Genomic DNA, 20469 nt, shown 5'->3' on the forward strand with positions numbered 1-20469 from the left:
TGAGATTCTCCCTTCTCTTGTGTTCTGCTGGTGAAGCTTCCTTCCCTCTGTTGTTTCTGTTTGGAACCCTAAAATGTTCATTTCCTGGCATCCCTCAGTTTTATTTGCCTTATGGCTTGCATTTCCAGTTTCCAGCCTTGTACATTTTTATTCATTCCTTCAACTACTTGTGTTCTCTTGGCTTTCTTTAATGGATTTATTCATTTTCTCCTAGTGTTTGCTTTTTCCTAGATTTCATAAAGAGATTTATTCACTTCTTTTTTTAAAGACCCCTATCATCTTCATATAGTCACTTTTAAGATCCTTTTTCTTGAGTTTAGCTGTGTTGGAATACTCAGGACTTGATATGGTGGAATAATTGTTGTAATGGAAACATAGATAGTGCCCTGCCATTATTGATTGCGTTTTTATGTCAGTTCTGGGTGGTTACAGGTATGATTTCTGAGTTTGTCTTTACTGGGTAGGTGTTTTGCTCACTGGTTTCTACTTCTTCTCTGGTTTTGCAGAGTATGATGGCTGTGTGTTGCCTGTCTTCCTGGCTTACTCTGTTGATGTCTGCACAGGGAATGCCTGCTGGTGCTGGAGGCTGAGATACTGGGATGAGTTGAAAGAAGGTCTTTCTGATCTATGGGGGGGGGAATCAAAGAGTAGAGACCACAGGAGGTTTCCTTCTACAAAGCTGATGATGAGACTGGGAGAATCTCAGGATCAATAGGAGAGGTGCAGGCCTGCCTTCAGTCTACTTGTTGCCCTGGGAGGAGAAACTCTTGGTTTTGCAGGGTGGTTTTGCATTGTCCAGCAGCAGAAATCATGGAAAGCTCTCCCAGGTCTTGTGCTGCAGAGCTGGAAATGAGACTTGGGGATAAGATCTGGGGGAACAGAGATGGAAGAGGAGGTCTCTGGGAAGCCTGCCTGATTTTCCGGCAGGCATGGCTTGTGGGTTAGCAGGAGTTGACTGCTGGAGATGGAGAATTGGAAAGGGAATTGAGTTTATCAGGGGGTAATGTAGGAATACCCAGTGGGATTCCCACAGGTATGGGAATCAGAGAAGAAAGGCTGCAGTTACTGGTCTGTTGCAGCAGTAGGATGCTGGGTGATTGGATCTTGGGGAATGGAGAGAGAAGATAAGATTACCTGGGAGCCTACCGGGCTTTCTATATCTTAACTATTTGTTCCTTGGCTAACACAGAATACTGCCAATTTCCAAGTTTTCCATACCCAGTTGTATTTTGCTTGTGTGGAGGAAAATATTTATATCAACTTTTTGTCTTATAATTTTCTTATATTGTGAATTTGGGAGATTTTTTATTATAATTATGTTATTTAATATATGATTTTATTTTTCCTTCTTGATTTATATAATTATAATTTTCCTTATCTTATTGCACTAGCTACAATCTCAAGTTACAAGATTATTACTAAGAGTAATAAGAAGGGCATCTTCTCAATTCTTCAGAAGAAAGTATCCATTTTTTCTCATGTTTGGTGAGATGTTACCTACTGTTTATTTATTTATAAGTTTTACTCTACAACTTGTTAGGAGTAATGAGTTACAAGATAGGATTCTGTCAAAACACTAATTTGATTTGACTATATGGTTTCCTTCTTAATATGTCAATGTAGTAGATTACAAAGATTTAAAGAGTATCCCTTCTGCTTCTGTTTTCTGAGAAATAATGGAAAGCTGGTTATCTCTAAATAACATAAAGGTTTGGTGAAGTTTATCAAAATCCCAAAGCCAAACATTTTCTTTTTTGAAAGTTATCAATGAAAAATTGGTGATTTATCACCTGAAGTTCTAATCCAGCTATTTCTGCCTTTGTGTTTTGGTCACTTATGAGTTTGCTGCAATTGGTTAATTTCATGTTTTCATAGAATTATTTACAATAGTGCTTTCTTATCATTATAACATATGTAGGGTTGATAGTGATGGCCCCTCACTTGATTTTTCTATTGGCAATTTATATCTTGTTTAAGCCTTTTCTCCTCCTTATTTATTTCATTGATCTTCTGACAGCACCAACCTTAGACTTCGTTAATCTTTTCCATTGTTCTGCTTTAAACTTTATAGACTTCTGCTTCAATTTTAATAATCTCTTTCTCTGCTTCTTTAGCTTCCTAGAGTGGAAACAGATTACTCATTTTAAATCTTTTTATACCATATGCATTCAATGCCATAAAATCTGCTCTAAGTATTGCTTTAACTTAAACCTCAAATTTTGGAAAGTTTTATTTTAAAAGCCATTTGCTTAAAAGTGCTTAATGTGTTACCCTTGTGCTATTTCAAAGTGTGCTCTTTAGTTTCCAAATATTAGGACGTTTTCTTTATTTGTTTATTTCTGTTGGGATCTGACAACACATTCTGATTTGTACTATATGTGTAGTATGGTGTTCATAGCCTACTGGGGACTTACCTGGCAAGTACTCCTAGTGAGCTTCAGGATAATTCTGTCTAGGATGGATAAACTCATCTGCAAGTGGCAGTTAGAATAACTGATGGATAACACAGTTCTTGTCAACTGCATCTTTATTGATCTTCTGCTTTCTTGGTTTACTAATAACTCCATGGGTTGGGCTGTTGAAATCTTTATCGTAATTGCATAGTTGTCTGCTTCTCTTTGATGTTTTAGCTGTTTCTGTCCTATACATTTTGCCATTTGTTTTGTGTATTTTTCTGTTTTAATATATTTAATATACACACCATGTCCACATCCACTTTCTCATAGTAGTATTTCCTCATCTCTAAATTTCACTGTTGTAAAGTCTCCACCCAGAATTAACACAGCTATTCATGCTGTGAGTAATCTCACCAGAGAACACATGGACACTCTTAAAGCTGAATACAAAGTTTGCATTGCCAGTGGCTGCACAGGGATCTTGCACAAGCCATCCAGCCCTGAACCTCACTATTCTTTACCTTTTATGTACAAACAAAACAAAAGAAGACAAAACAAACAACAAAATGAAAAACAATCTTGGTTGACACACTTGAGTTAGTAAGGACAGTTATTGAAGAGTGATATAAGGAAGCCCCTTTCAGCTCTTTCAATACTTTAACTCCTCCAACAGGGATCCTGTTCTCAGTTCAATGGTTTGCTGCTAGCATTTGCCTTTGTATTTGACATGCTCTGGTTGGCCCCCTCAGGAGACAGCTATATTCAGCTCATGTCAGCATGCACTTCTTAGCTTCATCAATCAACCAAATATATCAGTGAGTGGATACCATGTGTGTTTTTCTGTGATTCGGTTACCTCACTCAGGATAATATTTTCTAGTTCAATCCATTTGCCTATGAATTTCATGAAGCCATTGTTTTTGATAGCTGAGTAATACTCTATTGTATAGATGTATAACAATTTCTGTATCCATTCCTTTGTTGCAGGGTATCTAGATTCTTTCCAGCTTCTGGCTATTATAAGTAAGGCTGCTATGAACATAGGGGAGGGAGCATGCATCCTTGTTATATATTAGAGCATCTTTTGGGTATATGCCCAGAAGTGGTATAGCTGGATCCTTAGGAAGCACTATGTCAAATTTCCTGAGGAACCAGCAAACTGATTTCTAGAGTGGTTGTACCAGCTTGCAAGGCCACCAACAATGGAGGAGTGTTGCTCTTTCTCCACTTCCTTGTTAGCATCTGCTGTCACCTGAGTTTTTGATCTTAGTCATTCTGATTGGTGTGAGGTGGAATCTCAGGGTTGTTTTGATTTGAATTTCCCTGATGACTAAGTACTTCTTGAATATTCAATATTCCTCAGCTGAGAATTCTTTGTTTAGCTCTGTACCCCATTTTTAATAGGGTTATTTGGCTCTCTAGAGTCTAACTTCATGTGTTCTTTGTGTATTTTGGATATTAGCCCTCTATCAGTTGTAGGATTGGTAAAGATTTTTTCCCAATCTATTGGTTGCTGGTTTGTCAATAACCAATAACTAATGACAGTATCCTTTGCCTTACAGAAGCTTTGCAGTTTTATGAGGTCTCATTTCTGATTCTTGATCTTGGAGCATAAGCCATTGGTGTTTTGTTCAGGAAATTTTCCCCAGTTCCCATGTGATTGAGACTCTTCCCATCTTTTTCTTCTAATAGTTTGAGTGTATCTGGTCTGATGTGGAGGCCCTTGATCCACTTGGACCTAAGCTTTGTACAGGGCAATAAGAATGGATTGATTTGCATTCTTCCACATGCTGACCTCCAGTTAAATGAGCATCATTTGTTGAAAACGCTATCTTTTTTCCACTGGATGGTTTTAGCTCCTTTGTCAAAGATTAAGTGACCATAGGTGTGTGGGCTCATTTCTGGGTCTTCAATTCTATTCCACTGATCTATGTGCCTGTCTCTGTACCAATACCATACAGTTTTTTATCACTATTGCTCTGTAATATTGCTTGAGGCCAGGGGTGTTGATTACCACAGAAATTCTTTTATTGTTGAGGATAGTTTTCAACATCCTGAGTTTTTTGTTATTCCAAATGAATTTGCAAATTGCTCTTTCTAACTCTGTGAAGAATTGAGTTGGAATTTTGATGGGGATTGCATTGAATCTGTTAATTACTTTTGACAAAATGACCATTTTTACTATATTAATCCTGCCAATCCATGAGCATGGGAGTTCTTTCTATCTTCTGAGATCTTCTTCAATTTCTTTCTTGAGAGACTTGAAGTTCTTGTCACACAGATTTTTCACTTGCTTGGTTAGAGTCATATCAAAGGAATTTTATGTTATTTGGGACTATTGTGAAGGATGTCAATTCCCTAATTTCTTTCTCAGCTTGTTTATCCTTTGAGAAGAGGAAGAGATTTATTTGAGTTAATTTTATACCCAGCCACCTTTGCTGAAGTTGTTTATCAGGCTTAGTAGTTCTCTGGTGGAACTTTTGGGGTCACTTAAATATACTATCGTATTATCTGCAAATAGTGATATTTTGACGTCTTTCTTTACAATTTGTATCCTTTTGCTCTCCTCCATTGTCTGATTGTTCTGGCTAGGGCTTCGAGTACTATATTGAATAAGTAGGGAGAGAGTGGGCAGCCTTGTCTAGTCCCTGATTTTAGTGGGATTGCTTCAAGTTTCTCTCCATTTAGTATGTATAATGGTTTACTGTATGCTGCTTTTACTATGTTTAGGTGTAGGCCTTGAATTCCTGATCTTTCCAGGACTTTTAATATGAAGGGGTGGTGAATTTTGTCAAATTTTTTCTCAGCATCTAATGAAATGATCATGTGTTTTTTTCTTTGAGTTTATTTATATAGTGGATTATGTTGATGGAAGTTCATATATTGAACTATCTTTGCATCCCTGGGATCAAGCCTACTGGATCATGATGGATGATCATTTTGATGTGTTCTTGGATTTGGTTTGCAAGCATTTTATTGAGTATTTTGTATCAGTATTCATAAGAGAAATTGGTCTGAAGTTCTCTTTCTTTGTTGGGTCTTAGTGTGGTTTAGGTATAAGCATAATTGTGGCTTTATAAAAGGAATTGGGTAGTGCTCTGTCTGTTTCTATTTTGTGGAATAGTTTGGACAATATTGCTATGAGGTCTTCTATGAAGGTCTGATAGATTTCTGCACTAAACCCATCTGGTCCTGGGCTCTTATTGGTTGTGAGACTTTTAATAACTGCTTCTATTTCTTTAGGGGTTAAGGGGTTGCTTAGATGGTTTATCTGATGCTGATTTAACATTTGTAGCTCATATTTGTCTAGAAAATTATCCATTTCCTCCAGATTATCCAGTATTGTTGAATATAGGCTTTTGTAGGATCTGATGATTTTTTGAATTTCATCAGATTCTGTTGTTATGTCTCCCTTTTCATTTCTGATTTTGTTAATTTCGATACATTCTCTGTGCCCTCTGGTTAGTCTGGCTGAGGGTATATCAATTCTGTTGATTTTCTCAAAAAATCAACTCCTGGTTTTGTTGCTTCTTTGTATAGTCCTTTTTGTACCTATTTGGTTGATTTCAGCCTTGAGTTTGATTACTTCCTGCCTTTTACTCCTCTTGGCTGTGTTTGCTTCTTTTTGTTCTAGAGCTTTTATGTGTGCTATGAGGCTGCTAATGTATGCTCTCTCCTGTTTCTTTTTGGAGGCACTCGGAGCTATGAGTTTTCCTCTTAGCATCGCTCTCATTATGACCCATAAATTTGGGTATGTTCTGCCTTCATTTTCACTAAATTCTAAAAAGTCTTTAATTTCTTTCTTTATTTCTTCCTTAGCCAAGTTATCATTGAGTAGAGCATTGTTCAACTTCCATTTATAGTGTTTTCCTATAATTCTTTAAGGGATTCTTTAAGGAATTTTTGTGTTTCCTCTTTAAGCGCTTCTACTTGTTTACTTGTTTTGTCCTATATTTCTTTAAGGGACTTATTTATGCCCTTCTTAATGTCCTCCATCATCATCATAAAATGTGCTTTTAAGTCAAATACTTGCTTTTCCAGTGTTTGGATATCTAGCATTTGCTTTGGTGGATTGGGCTCTGATGATAGCAAGTAGTCTTGGTTTCTGTTGCTTAGGTTTCTGCACTTGCCTCTCACCTTCAGGTTGTCTCTGGTGTTAGTCTGTCTTGCTGTCTCTGACAGTGGCTTGACCCTCCTATAGGCCTGTGTGTCAGCACTCCTGTAGATAGACCTGTTTTCTTTCAGCTGGATCTGGGATAGAGAGTTCTGCTCTCAGGTGTGTAGGAGTTCCTGGTGTGCAGGCATAAGCCAGAAGTTTCCTGCCCCCACTGCTCTAGGCCTGTGCCCAGGGTGGACAGATGGCAGTAGGTGATTTCTTCTTGGGTCAGGAATGTGAGCAGAGATTAATTGTCTCCTCTGAATTCTCAGGATTGTCTGCATTTCTGAGGGTACAATTCTCTCTCCCATGGGATTTGGGTGCAGGGAGCTGAATGACAGATTCAGTTCAGTTCCAGGAGCAGGCAGAAACCAGCAGGTTCCCGCCAGTGACTGCTTCTATATTCCTGTATCCAGAGGCACTATGCAGTTTCCTTTTGGGCCAGGGATGTAGGCAGAAGTGGGCAGAAGTGGTGGTCTGTCCTGCGGTCTCAGGATTGTCCGCACTTCTTGGAGTTCAGCTCTTTCCCCTAGGGGATTTGGGTGTAGGACTTTGTGACATTTCCATTGACATACTCAAACTGGCTGTGGCCAGTTTACTAATTTATCAGATTCCATCTTCTTCCTGAATCAAACGAACAATGCTGCACTCCTTAAATGACTCCTGGCTTCTTGTTATCACCTTTGAGCCTTCTTATTGTACCCACATTACAAGGTATCAAATAAGGCTTCTGTGCTACTGTCACACACAGAGTGACACATCAAGTATAAAAATCAATTTTTTTGTTATAAGATTATGTGGCCAAACTTTGAAATCGTTCTACATGTTACCTATAGAGGCATGTTATGTGTTTGGAATTAGAAACAATTAATTCATTTTTAGGACATGATCTTATGGATTACAATGTATGTATACATATATGCATAATACATACATACATACATACATACACATACACACACATACACACACACACACACACACACACACACACACACATAAAGGATGCTCCCCTGCCCACCCATTTACTACTGCTCCACCCCTCTAGCATCCTCCTTTGCTGAGGCAACAAGCCTACACAGGACCAAGCAACAACCCCCCTCCCCATTGATACCAGATAAGGCAATACTCTGCTACATACAGTTCAGAGGTGTCCAGTTGGTTGATTGTTCCTATCGGGTTACAATCCCCTTCAACTCCTTCAGTCCTTCCCTACCTCTTCCATTGGGGTCCACAGGCCCAGTCATATGGTTGACTGTGAGTGTCTGCATCTGTTTTAGTCAGGTGCTGGCATAGCCTCTCAGAGGACAGCCCTACTGAGCTTCTGTCTGCAAGCAGTTCTTGGCATCAGCAATAGTGTCTAGAGTCTTTGGGGTTTGGTCTTTGTAGTTGGGATGGAACCCAAGGTAGGATAGTCTCTGGATAGCCTAAACTTCAGTCTCTGCTCCATTTTTTGTCCCTGCATTTCCCTCAAACACTAATCTGGTGTTAGCTTGTCTTGCTGTCTCTGGGTTAGAATTTTTGAGATGGGTGAGTGGCCCCTTCCCTCGTCTAGGGGCCATGCCTATACTGGGGGTGGTCTCTTAAAGTTACATCTCCACTTTGTTGGCATTTCAGCTAATGTCATCCCCTTTGGGTCCTGGGAGCCTCCTGCATCCCTGGAATCTGGGACTTTCTAGTGTTTTCCCCTCTCCCGTCCCCCTCCCACTGCTACATATTTCTATTCATTCTCCTGGCTCTCTGGACTTCTCTCCTGTCTCTTCCATACCTGAATCTGCCACTCCTTTTCCCTCCCCTCTTCTATCCCACCCAAGACCCCCTCCCTCTGCCTCCAGAGATTATTTTGTTCCCCTTCTAATTGGGATTGAAGCATCTATATTTTGGCCTTCCTTCTTGTTAAGCTTCATATGGTCTGAGTTGTATTGTGGAAATTTTGAGCTTTTGGGTGAATTTCCACTTACCAGTGAGTACATATCATTTAACTTCAGCACTTGGTCTGCTTTTTAGTCTGTGCCTTAAACAAGCATCTAGAGAAAGCACACACACACACACACACACACACACACACACACACACACACTCACACACACACACTTTCTTTTGTAATCTTTCTGTTTCACATTCCTAAAGTAATAAACCAGTTTAAGAAAACACAATGAATAGGAAAACATTAAAAATCCCACTCCACACACACTCCACTACACATGAATATACAGCTTACATACACACCACGTGTTTGTACACACAGGTAATTCTGTTCTTTTGTGTTCACCCAGTTCCTTGACATCCTGACCTAGATATGGGAGTAGACATTCAGCAAATCTATTCATTGCTTCTAAGTATCTCTGAAATTCATGTTAACTATGGAGACCCTTTTTAGAATAACTCCATCTCTCATTTCATTTTTCTCCACAGAAAAATGACCACCAAAATGTTGGAAGTGTTGAAAGAAATGAATTTTTAGACATTTTTCAAGAAGTACTTTATCTGTTCTTCCATAATAAGTGGATTTTCAAGGTAGGAATATAATCAGAGAACTTTATTCATTTCATAGCTATAGCAGAAGCAAATCAAATTATTCGGACATGGTCAAGATGGACATTTTATGATTTATGTACATTCTGGAGCAGTGCCATGCCAAGCCGGCTCTAATACATTAACATTTGGTGATATCAAAAGATGTTAATTTGCTATACTTTCATTTCTGTAGAGTTTAAATAATGTTTGAAAAACCAAATAACATGTTAATGATGAGTAAAACTTGTTATCAAAGAGTTGCCATTATGTTGCCTTAAACCTGTTTATTGGAGTATAATCCCATTTTCTAGCTTTTAAGGAGAGGAGACAGCTATCTCAAGTTAATTACTGTTTCATTGCTAGTACCCCAGAGCAAGCACAGTTAAGTGTTCAATGTTCCAAAGTAATTGGCAAGGACTTAGAAGAACCAGGACATATAAATTTGCACTAACAACTTAGGCTAATTGGCAAAATGGAAATAAATACAAGAATTTAGTGGTTACAACACACTGAAGTCAAAGAAAGAGCTGACAGTAAGCACAATCCAAGAACACAAGTTCACCTAAACCTGAACAAGATACGACACACATTGGGATTTCCAATGAAGCAGTGTGCTCAGACAGCCTCTGGTTAATCAACGAGAACCTGTGCCAGACAGAAAAATCTATATCAATAAAGAGGCTCTATAAGTAACAATGTTTTATGACTTACTCTTACTAAAATGTATCAGTACACTAGTGAAATAGAACCCCCACCTTATAGATGCAAGGAAAAATCCCTTACATATCCTTTGCTGTACAATTTGGAAAAATATAGCAAAGATAGTTGATTTTTTTCTTCTAATTGGAAGAGTTTTCTCCTGACATTCACAAGGCCCTGGGTTCAATCCTAAGCAATAAAGAGAAGAAAAGAATAACTAAGACTTCCCAGACACAGTCAATTATATGCATGAACAACATTACTCATTTGATATTGAAACATTAATATGTCAACAAAATGATAAAACACCACAGATCATTGGCAAAGTTATAAATGTCATTTCAAACATGTTTCATCGTGGTTGTGATGTTTGTAGTTTGATTGCTTAAATCATAGAATCATTGAACATGCCCTGTTGAAAACACAGGCTGAGGGGTGGGAGGCGGCGGTGGACTTTGTTTTTCTTGCAAAGTTGCCTACCATTTCAAATCGTAAAACATTTCTTCTGTAACTTCTGAGGTGGAGCTCGGTAATAAATGAAAACAGATGCTTTGCAGTGGGGCAAAGACGGTGCAGTTGGGCTACACATGTTTACAGGGCAAACACAATCAGGATGACAAAGAGCCTATGTGTTTGACAGGCTTGACAGTAGCTCAGTGGCACCTGAAGAGCCCCATGAGGCAAACAGTAGCAAAGAAATCATATACAAGGTCAATATGGTAACTTTCTCTTTTCTTTGATCAAATATGCATCTCTATATGCTTTACCCCTAGATTCAAATACACCATCAGCACCTGTATGTCAAGTGAAGTTCACTTAATGCCCACAATCAGAAACAGGAGGCTGTCGTTCTGGGTTTATTTTCATCCTTTGCCCATTTTGCCTCATTATTTCCTGTTTCTCAAACCTAGGGAGTCATTCCCTATCTCAAGGTCTCTCATGTTTGTGTATGACTTCTTCCTTGAGCATCCCTTGGGGTTGATGTATACTCATCCTAGACCCGAGCACCTCCTCCCTCAGCTCCCTGTTTCCTTTAAACAAATGGTTTAGAGCAAGAGATACATGCACGGAAAAGCCAGTTTCATTACTCACTAGGGGTACAACTCCTGTTTTTGACAGATGGACCTTAGTTCCTCATTTATGAGCTGAGAATGCTGCCATGTGTCTCTGAGTATTGGCTGTGTCTCTGGATTATTACTAAAATTAAATCTTTAGCACAGTGCCTGATACTAAGTAAATATCTATAAGCCACTGCTTTGATCACTATCACCTGTTCTCCTAGAACTCATTCTATAATAGTTTATCAGACTTTGTGCATTTTCCTTAGATAGATAAGCTCTGTTTCACCCCCAATATTTAGAGTGTAGTCACGTATGTATAGTTAATGAGTGTGTATGACAGTAAGAGAATAACTAATTCAGTAGACATAATTAATGTTCCTTTACTATTGTTTTGAAATAATTGCTGCAGTAAATGGTTTCGAATGTGGCCAGGGCTTATTCACAACTACACTGACCAAATGGGAAGAGAAGCCAATCACAGGAGAGTGGTTTGGAAGCCAGTAGCACAAGGCACTTCAAGAGGGAACTGAGTTTGTAGGTGGGGATATGCAAAAAGGTCTGTGTTTTGAGGAGACTGGGTCCCCTGGGTGCTGAGCTTAGTCAGAGACTCTACCTAAGAAAAGAAGACGAGGTCACAGTCAAACGTCACAAACATAAGGGAACCCACCACAACAGGACATAGCTGGCTATTTATAATGAAAATATACTTCAAATCCTAAGAGTTACAGAGAAGTCATAGCCTAAGATTATTTAAATGTCAAATTAAATAAAAGCAACTATGTCATTTGTATAACAAAAGCAAGAAAAGCCAACTTATAGGGTAACAAATGTGAATATTAGATGTCAAACTTACAGTGAGTGAAATAAAAAACCTTTTGTTGATTGGACTAAGAAGTGTTCTATGTATAAGTAAGAAAAAGAATTAATGAACTGTAGGATATGTGTTCGAAAAAATAACCTGTATCATAAGTGGAACAAGATTTTTGGCCTAAATATCTCTCAGTACTTAAGAAGTCATTTGATCTACAGTGATGATGAAAGCAAACGACACGTGTGATAAATTCTTCAGTCACATTCAGTAAAATCATGCAGCAACGCATATTTACTTATCGGTGCTTTTTCATATATTTAATTATTGCTACTTTATTATTGTATCTTGGGCATAACTACATAGATTTTTTTCAGTGACTAATATTTTTATGAATTAATTATCTTTATTTTGCCTAGCATTAAAATTGGCATACCTTTAGGATGGTATGACAAAGTAATACTTTTTGTGACTACAAAGTACTTTAGAATGTAGACACAATACAAAGTCAAGTCAGATTCTCAAAGGAGAAAAACATTACAGTCGAAACGTCGCTTAAAAACTTTAGGTAATCAGAGTCACAATTTCTAATGTGATTACAGATTAAATTATGAATAAAAACATGAAAAATCATTAACCTTACTCTAATGCTGGTAACTTTCTAAACATGTGATAAAAGAAAAATCTTCATTCATCTTCTTACATATATACTTCTTACATATATACTATGGTTTGAATATTCAATGTCCCCCTGAAAGTTCTATGTGTTAACAGCTTAGGAGATGTCATTGGAAACATGGCTCCAAAAGTGATATTCATTTCCTGGCCAGTCTCCTCTTAGCCCTGGGTTCATATCAGGAGTTTGTTCTCTCGTGTGCCTCTCTCCTGATGTATGACCTTTATCAAATGTCTGAAGCAATATGGTTACCTAATCTTAGACTGAAATCTGTAGAACCAGGAGCCAAAATAAACCTTTCTCTTCATAAATCTGTTTCAGATATTTCAAATACAAAGCTGGCAAAATAATATGGAACTAATAAAATTTTGGCCTCATCAGGAAATGGTACCCACGATGTTCTTCATTAGACAGAAGAGAGACAGTATGTTGGAGCCATCTGGTCTTGAGATATAAGGAGTTCTGGTTCCCAATGCTTCCCTGGTGGATGGTCGGAGTTCTGTGTCCAATTCTGGGACCGTAGGAACCATTATATAGCTGAATCTGACTGCAGCAGCACAGAAAGGACAGACTGCTCAGGAGCACCCAGCTGAGAATACAGAATGAGCCAGAATTAAAAAAAATAGTGAAGAAGATGGTGTAGAGATGCCCTGTCAAGGTGAAAAGGAGGGAGAACCCGACTCCCAGTCTTTGCCCACTGGGTATCACAAGTGCCTTCACAGAAATGAGAAGTTGGACATGTCTGCTGGTCAGCACATTTTCACAGGCAAAGAAACTGAGTTGAGTGCTGCACCCTTGCCTATATACCCAGGGAGTGGCCATTCAAGTTCTTCTTGATTTAATTGTTTTGAAATTTTCCTTGTTTTCAGGGAGCATGGAAGAGAGCTGGAAAGCTGCCTTTGGAAAGAAATCAGCCGCAGTTAGGAAAGTTTCATCCTCTTCCTGTCCAAAATCAAATTGACCATTAACCCTCCAGTGTTCCACATCTACCTAGCTGCCCCACCTTGTCTGCACTCTCACTCCCATACTAGCATCACATCCAGGAAGTTCTATCTCCTGATCTCATCTCCGTGCCAGGGCCACAAGAATGGTCATCTAAAAGCTGCCTTTTCACCTTGGTTCACAAGTAGTGAGGGCAGCATCAAAGCCTGGCATTTCCTGTCTGTTTCTGTGCTCCTGACTTTGGCTAGAGACCCAGAGTTCTTGTCTGAAACCTGCAGGAATTTGGACGTGAAGAACAGCAGAACCTTGCAGGGCAGACCACCCCACTGAAGAAGACAATGAACCCTGAACACCAGATCCACTCTACGGCCAGAGCAATTCTCCCCTGAGAACCAGTTGGTCCCCTCAGCAGAAGGACTTTCTGAACACGTTGCAGAACAGGACTTTGCAGAAATACACTCATACACACAAGATCTTTTCAAAGTTATAAAGTAAAACAATATTATTAGAAAACACGTCTGCCGACAAAAATCAAATATTTTTATGTTTAAAACCTAGACTAAGAAGTAGGATATTTTGGTAGAAGACTTGTATATCATGTATGAGGCCCTAGGTTCATATTAAACAGAACTTTGTATATTAGAAGGTTTTCATATTGCCCCTTCTAATTCATTCACTGTGATGGGTAACCCAACTGGTAATTTGTTATACCATAGAAGAATTCTTTTGCTTTTCATAAATCACACTGTGTATTTCCTATTGTGTAACACTTTTTAAAAATAAAAAAGCCTAAAGCAAAAGGATATACCTTCTTCTCAGCTCCTCATGGTACTTTCTCCAAAATTGACCATATAATTGGTCAAAAAACGGGCCTCAACAGGTACAGAAAGATAGAAATAATCCCATGCGTGCTATCGGACCACCACGGCCTAAAACTGGTCTTCAATAACAGTAAGGGAAGAATGCCCACATATACGTGGAAATTGAACAATGCTCTACTCGATGATAACCTGGTCAAGGAAGAAATAAAGAAAGAAATTAAAGACTTTTTAGAATTTAATGAAAATGAAGGTACAACATACCCAAACTTATGGGACACAATGAAAGCTGTGCTAAGAGGAAAATTCATAGCGCTGAGTGCCTGCAGAAAGAAACAGGAGAGAGCATATGTCAGCAGCTTGACAGCACACCTAAAATCTCTAGAACAAAAAGAAGCAAATACGCCCAGGAGGAGTAGAAGGCAGGAAATAATCAAACTCAGAGCTGCAATCAACCAAGTAGAAACAAAAAGGACCATAGAAAGAATCAACAGAACCAAAAGTTGGTTCTTTGAGAAAATCAACAAGATAGATAAACCCTTAGCCAGACTAACGAGAGGACACAGAGAGTGTGTCCAAATTAACAAAATCAGAAATGAAAAGGGAGACATAACTACAGATTCAGAGGAAATTCAAAAAATCATCAGATCTTACTATAAAAGCCTATATTCAACAAAACTTGAAAATCTGCAGGAAACGGACAATTTCCTAGACAGATACCAGGTACCGAAGTTAAATCAGGAACAGATAAACCAGTTAAACAACCCCATAACTCCTAAGGAGATAGAAGCAGTCATTAAAGGTCTCCCAACCAAAAAGAGCCCAGGTCCAGACGGGTTTAGTGCAGAATTCTATCAAACCTTCATAGAAGACCTCGTACCAATATTATCCAAACTATTCCACAAAATTGAAACAGATGGATCACTACCGAATACCTTCTACGAAGCCACAATTACTCTTATACCTAAACCACACAAAGACACAACAAAGAAAGAGAACTTCAGACCAATTTCCCTTATGAATATCGACGCAAAAATACTCAATAAAATTCTGGCAAACCGAATCCAAGAGCACATCAAAGATAAAAAAGGAAAGAAAGAAGGATGATGAGAGGAGGGGAAGAAATGGGAGGGGAATGGAGAGACAGGGAAAGAAAGGCAAGGGAGGGGAGGGAGGGGAGGGAGAGGAGGAGAGGAGAGGGGATAAGAGAGCAGAGAGGAGAGAAAAGGCAAGAAATAAAAATATCCCTATATCACAGAATAAAGATAAAGAACCAACTCTTATTCAGTCTGAGTCCCCACAAGCTACTGGAGATGAATAAAATGACACTGAATCCTGTGTCCCATCGCTTCTGCTGTGTCTTAGTAGTGAACTGAAACAGCAGCAGTAGGTGGAGTCTTGTCTGTTGTTTTACTTGTAAGGTGTGTCCTCTCTTCTCTGTAATTAGAATCACAGAACCAGGTACAAAGGGCATAGTTTGAATTACAAGCTGATGACTAGAACACAGGTAAGCAATCCAGATGTTAGATCCAAGTTGTTTCCTGCCCTGGTGCTTTACAGTGTGCTTTTCATATGTCAGGCAGCTCAGGACTCCCATCTGCCAGGAATTAGAAATTTATAATGTATGTGGCAGGGGAAGTCAGTTAGACATTATAAAAAGAGGACCGGATCGATCGAGGGACAGAGGGAGGATTGCAAGGGCATCAGGGAGTGAAGTTAGAAAGGTTTGAGAGAAACTCTCAAAACTAGGTTTTTGAGGAAAATCACTTGGAGAAAACATTGTTGATGGGGCTACAGCCTAAGTCCATTATTTCAAGATGGTGACAGGTGGGAATCTTACAGCTAAGCAAAGGAACCATAGATTTAAAACAAAGATCAGGATGGAAACAAACAGGCCTGAAGTTTTCCCCAAACTTTATTATGAGGAAAAGTTACCTTAAGAACTTTTTAAAGTTCTGTGCTTTCTCCAGCCCAGTTCATATTAACCCCAGGAGGGAAGGTTCATTTAGTCCATCAGAGACTTCACATTCTCCTCAGGGACCCAAGGGGGGAAAATGGTAAACACAGATGAATAAAGGAAGAAGAAGAAGAAGAAGAAGAAGAAGAAGAAGAAGAAGAAGAAGAAGAAGAAGAAGAAGAAGAAGAAGAAGAAGAAGAAGAAAGAGAGAGAGAGAGAGAGAGAGAGAGAGAGAGAGAGAGAGAGAGAGAGAGGAGATAATGTTGCTTATCCTTGGTCCAGGCATCTAAAATCCAGTCCTTTAAGGAGTAGGGATTTTCATTTCCTTTTTCCTCCTTAAATGACATTTCACTAGAGTAAGAGAAAACATGAATATTCACTAAGATTTAATTTGGCCTTAAATACTGAATGGGTACCAATGACTTCTTTGTAAAGTAGCAAGCCTACTATATCCTGAAGAGGGTATCCTAGAGAATCTGTCCTATAATAAATAGTTTTTGAAGCCACATGTGTGCTTTGAAAGGACAATTGTTTAATACCTTATAAGCATTTTTAAAACGTACAAGTGATCACTCTTAGAAAAGACAGTGAAAAGATTTTATTTGAATGACCAGTGGGGAAGGATGCAGGAAATGACCATTGAAGCTCTTTTCATGTAAAGAAATGAAAAATTCAGTGTCTGAATTTCAGTTCTCCCTACCCTCAACACCTGCTAACTCATCTACTTCTACCTTCCAAATGATTTCAGTGTAAAGACAAAAAACAAAACAAAACAAAACAAACAAACAAACAAACAAAAAACAAAATTAGTACAGAAGGCAACTAGTGCCCAAGATCTTACAAAACAAAACTGAAGTGTGGCCTTGAACATTAGCAAGTAGAAATAGAGAAAACTTGGTCGCTCTTCTGTGGACATCCACACATCACACAACGTAGCTGTTCATTTCTTTTCCTTTAAAAAGAAACCTCTAGGAGAAATTCTGTGGATGCTCACTAATGTGCTTCAGGGCTCTTTGGAAAATGTTTTACAAGTCTGTTTGATAATATTAGCTCAAATTATAGTTGAGGAAATTGGTACTTCAAGAGTATAGGCAACAAAGCCAAGTTAAAGGTCTACATTGCAGAGCAAGAGCCTAGTAAATCCATGAAGCATTGGACGGCAAGTCTGTGTCCTGCTTACAAGTGCAGTTCTCAAGCCTAGCATGTAGTAGGAGCTCAGGTCAAATCACTGAAACAAGCTTGCTCTGAACTGCTCTCATTACCCTTGTGGTTATTGTATTACATATGCATCAAAGAGTATATACTTCAATATGAATATCACATGCCATGATTAGAAACACTTGCCAAGTTTAATAGTTTGCTTCCAGTGAATGCATGGGTAGAAACAGTGGACCTATTAGATAGCTGTGTGCTACAGTCACTGCATATCAGATGGGACAAGATCTAAACTGATCTCAAACCTTCTTACATGCGTGACTAATGTCAGTTAGCAAACCTCAGTCTTCTCATCTGAGAGGAGCAGTGTGAAACCAGCAATTCCTAAGGCACATTCAAACATTGAAATGTACACGTTCTTTCTTGTCCACATCTCTATTGTAAATACACCTCAAGCATTCATGCACCGAGAGAATCCATCCAATTGGTGGAAGGGCATCTGATCACCGAGTTGACTGTTCAGACCTTTGAATATTGTATTTATCCAAGGATCTGCAGTCCTTCTCCGCTGTATTTATCTTTAGTCTGCAGGTAATCTCTTTTGCAGAGGGCAGGGAGTGGAAAATAAATATTATATTCAGAGTAAGCAAAATCCTCACACTCGACACTCCTTGAGTTTTCTTCTTGCCAAATGGAGCCCATGGCACATTGAGAAAACGGTGCGAATAAATCTTGGTTTAAAAGATAGCACATTCAGGAAATGAGAGCCAGATAGTAAAAAATGACTACATATGTAGAATGTCCTACTAGACAATTGTGAGCTTGTGTTAGCCACATCATAATTCTTAGAATAGGCAGAAGAACCAAAGGAGTGTCTGGAGGTGCCCTAGACCATCTGGGAGAGGGAAGAGTCTTAGATCAGAGGTAGTTTCTCTGCAATCCGACTTCAGAATGGAAACCTCTCTGTTGTCTAGCTGATGGCTTGCTCTTTTTATTCCACTTTCTGCTTTTCTCCTCACCACCATTGCACACCTACTATGTGCACCAGAGGGTAAAAGTAAAAGGGTAAAAAGGAATTAGACTTTCACAGCAGGTATACTGGAGATATACAAAAGTTCAGTGTGACTAGAAATACTGAGGTTCATACTAAAATTCAAACTTTCCAAATATAGACCCAACTTTAATACCAGATACATTAGCTATATGACCTTGGCTGAGGTCTTACACTATGTCAAATAAAGTCTATGTATAGTAAATAAATAATAACATCTACTTCATAACTTACTATGACTTAATAGATAATACATTAAAGACGATTATCATGTCATACATATATTTAATACCTCAAAATGATAGCTATATAAGGAAAATAAAAATTAAATGATATTCCATTTTACCTAGCTTTCTCATATAAGTTTTCTATATTCTTAATAGGCACCACTATTTTTGACACCAGAGAGAGCACCTTTATTCTTAAAACCCCGCTTGACTTTGCTACTGTAGCAGAGGGGACAGAGGTCAGAACATGAATGGCCTTAGTTCTAGTACTCTGAAAATTGGCATTGGCTTGGCAGCAAATGATAATCTTTGGAGTGTTCTCTACTGTAGGCTTTAGGAAACTAATCTCTAGTATGATCTTTAAACCTTGTCTGGGAGCTAGTTAAGCTCCTCATCATTTATGGCTGGATCTCTTGGCATGGCAGCAGTCTCCTGTCCAAAACTAACTCCCCGTGGCATTTTCATGAACAATGTATGGTCTGTGAGATGACAATGCCATTATTTAGGCCACAGAACCATCTTATGAGTATGTCTTTATCAGTTTTTATTATTACATCATAAGAAATTTACTGCAGTGGACATAGCTCTCTGTACTTAAACCTCATATTGGTGTGTAATGGGTGATTTGTCATGGTTTGCTTGTATTGTGAAAGTATGAGAGCATTCAGATAATTGACTCCGAGAGCGAACCATGTGTCATATAAGCTGGAGCTGAGTCTGATGTGCTGGCTGTGGACATGGTACTGTGTAGCCCCACCACTGTTACTTTGTGAACTGACAATGACAGTCTTATTTCTCTTCTGAGTTACATGCTACCATAGTAAAGGATGGTGTGTTACAAGATCTAGCATTGCATTGTGAGCTTCAGTCGACACTGTGTAAACAAGTTGTGTGCTCTATGCATATATGAATATCATCCTTGATTTCTGGCTTTACAACCATTAAGAAACAAACAAAAAAATAAGAGTGACCAAGAACAAACAAACAAAAGCAAGTTTGTTTTCCTTTATCAGAAGAGAAACAGCCTTACAATAGTAATAGGTGACATGGGGATGCTTGTCTTGTATGAATGAAGCTATGGGTTGAGTTCTCAGCACCCAGCACCAAATAACTGGGCATGGTGTATAAACCTAGTTTTTGAGTGATTAAGGCCGAAGGATCAGAAGTTCAATGTTCTTGTGTACATAGAGAATTTAAGGCCAACCTAGGATATGAAAGCTTTTTTGCAAAATATTAATAGTGATAGTTGAACAAAGTGTGCTCAAACATGATTACGGTAGCGTCACTAGTGGACTCTTCTTACCACCAAAACAGAAAAAAATCATCAGCACACTATTTAAAAAAATCATTAAGACAATTAACACGAAGAAATACTAGAAGACTATGGAATGGTAGGAGCCCCCATTCACTGCTAGGAGTTTTATATCATGGCACATCACTACTAGAGGACCTACTACAGGTCAGTTTCCCTGACCATGTGACTGAGTAAGTGTATTTCCTTATGCTTACTCAAACTAGCCAAAATGTCCACATGAAAGCAAGAACATAAATGTTTACAACAGCTTTATGCTCAATTTCTGAAGCTTGGAAGGATCCAGGATTTCCTTCACTATATGAACATATGAACTCTGATCGAGCCATATGATGGAATATTCTCCAGCAATAAAATAAATGAGCTATCCAACCACAAAATATACAGAAGAAACAAACACATATTGCTATGTGGAAGAAGTCAATCTGCAAAGGCTTCTGTCCAATTGGAACTCGGCAGAGGTAAAATTATAGAAACACTAAAGAGATCAGAGATAGGAGCTTAGAGAGGAGAGACAAGGGAAAGGGTGCAGATAGAGCACAGAGTATAGTTAGAGTTTTGAAACCTCTGCTGACCCTGCAGTGGTGGCTACTTCTCACTAGACACTGGTCCATCCACACGAAATGCACACTAACCTTCATGAATGGTAACTTAAAATGTGAACTGTGGTTAGTAATGTATTATTTGTTCAGTTT

Source organism: Rattus norvegicus, chromosome 19 (genome assembly GCF_036323735.1).
Source record: "Rattus norvegicus strain BN/NHsdMcwi chromosome 19, GRCr8, whole genome shotgun sequence".
Lineage (NCBI taxonomy): Eukaryota > Metazoa > Chordata > Mammalia > Rodentia > Muridae > Rattus > Rattus norvegicus.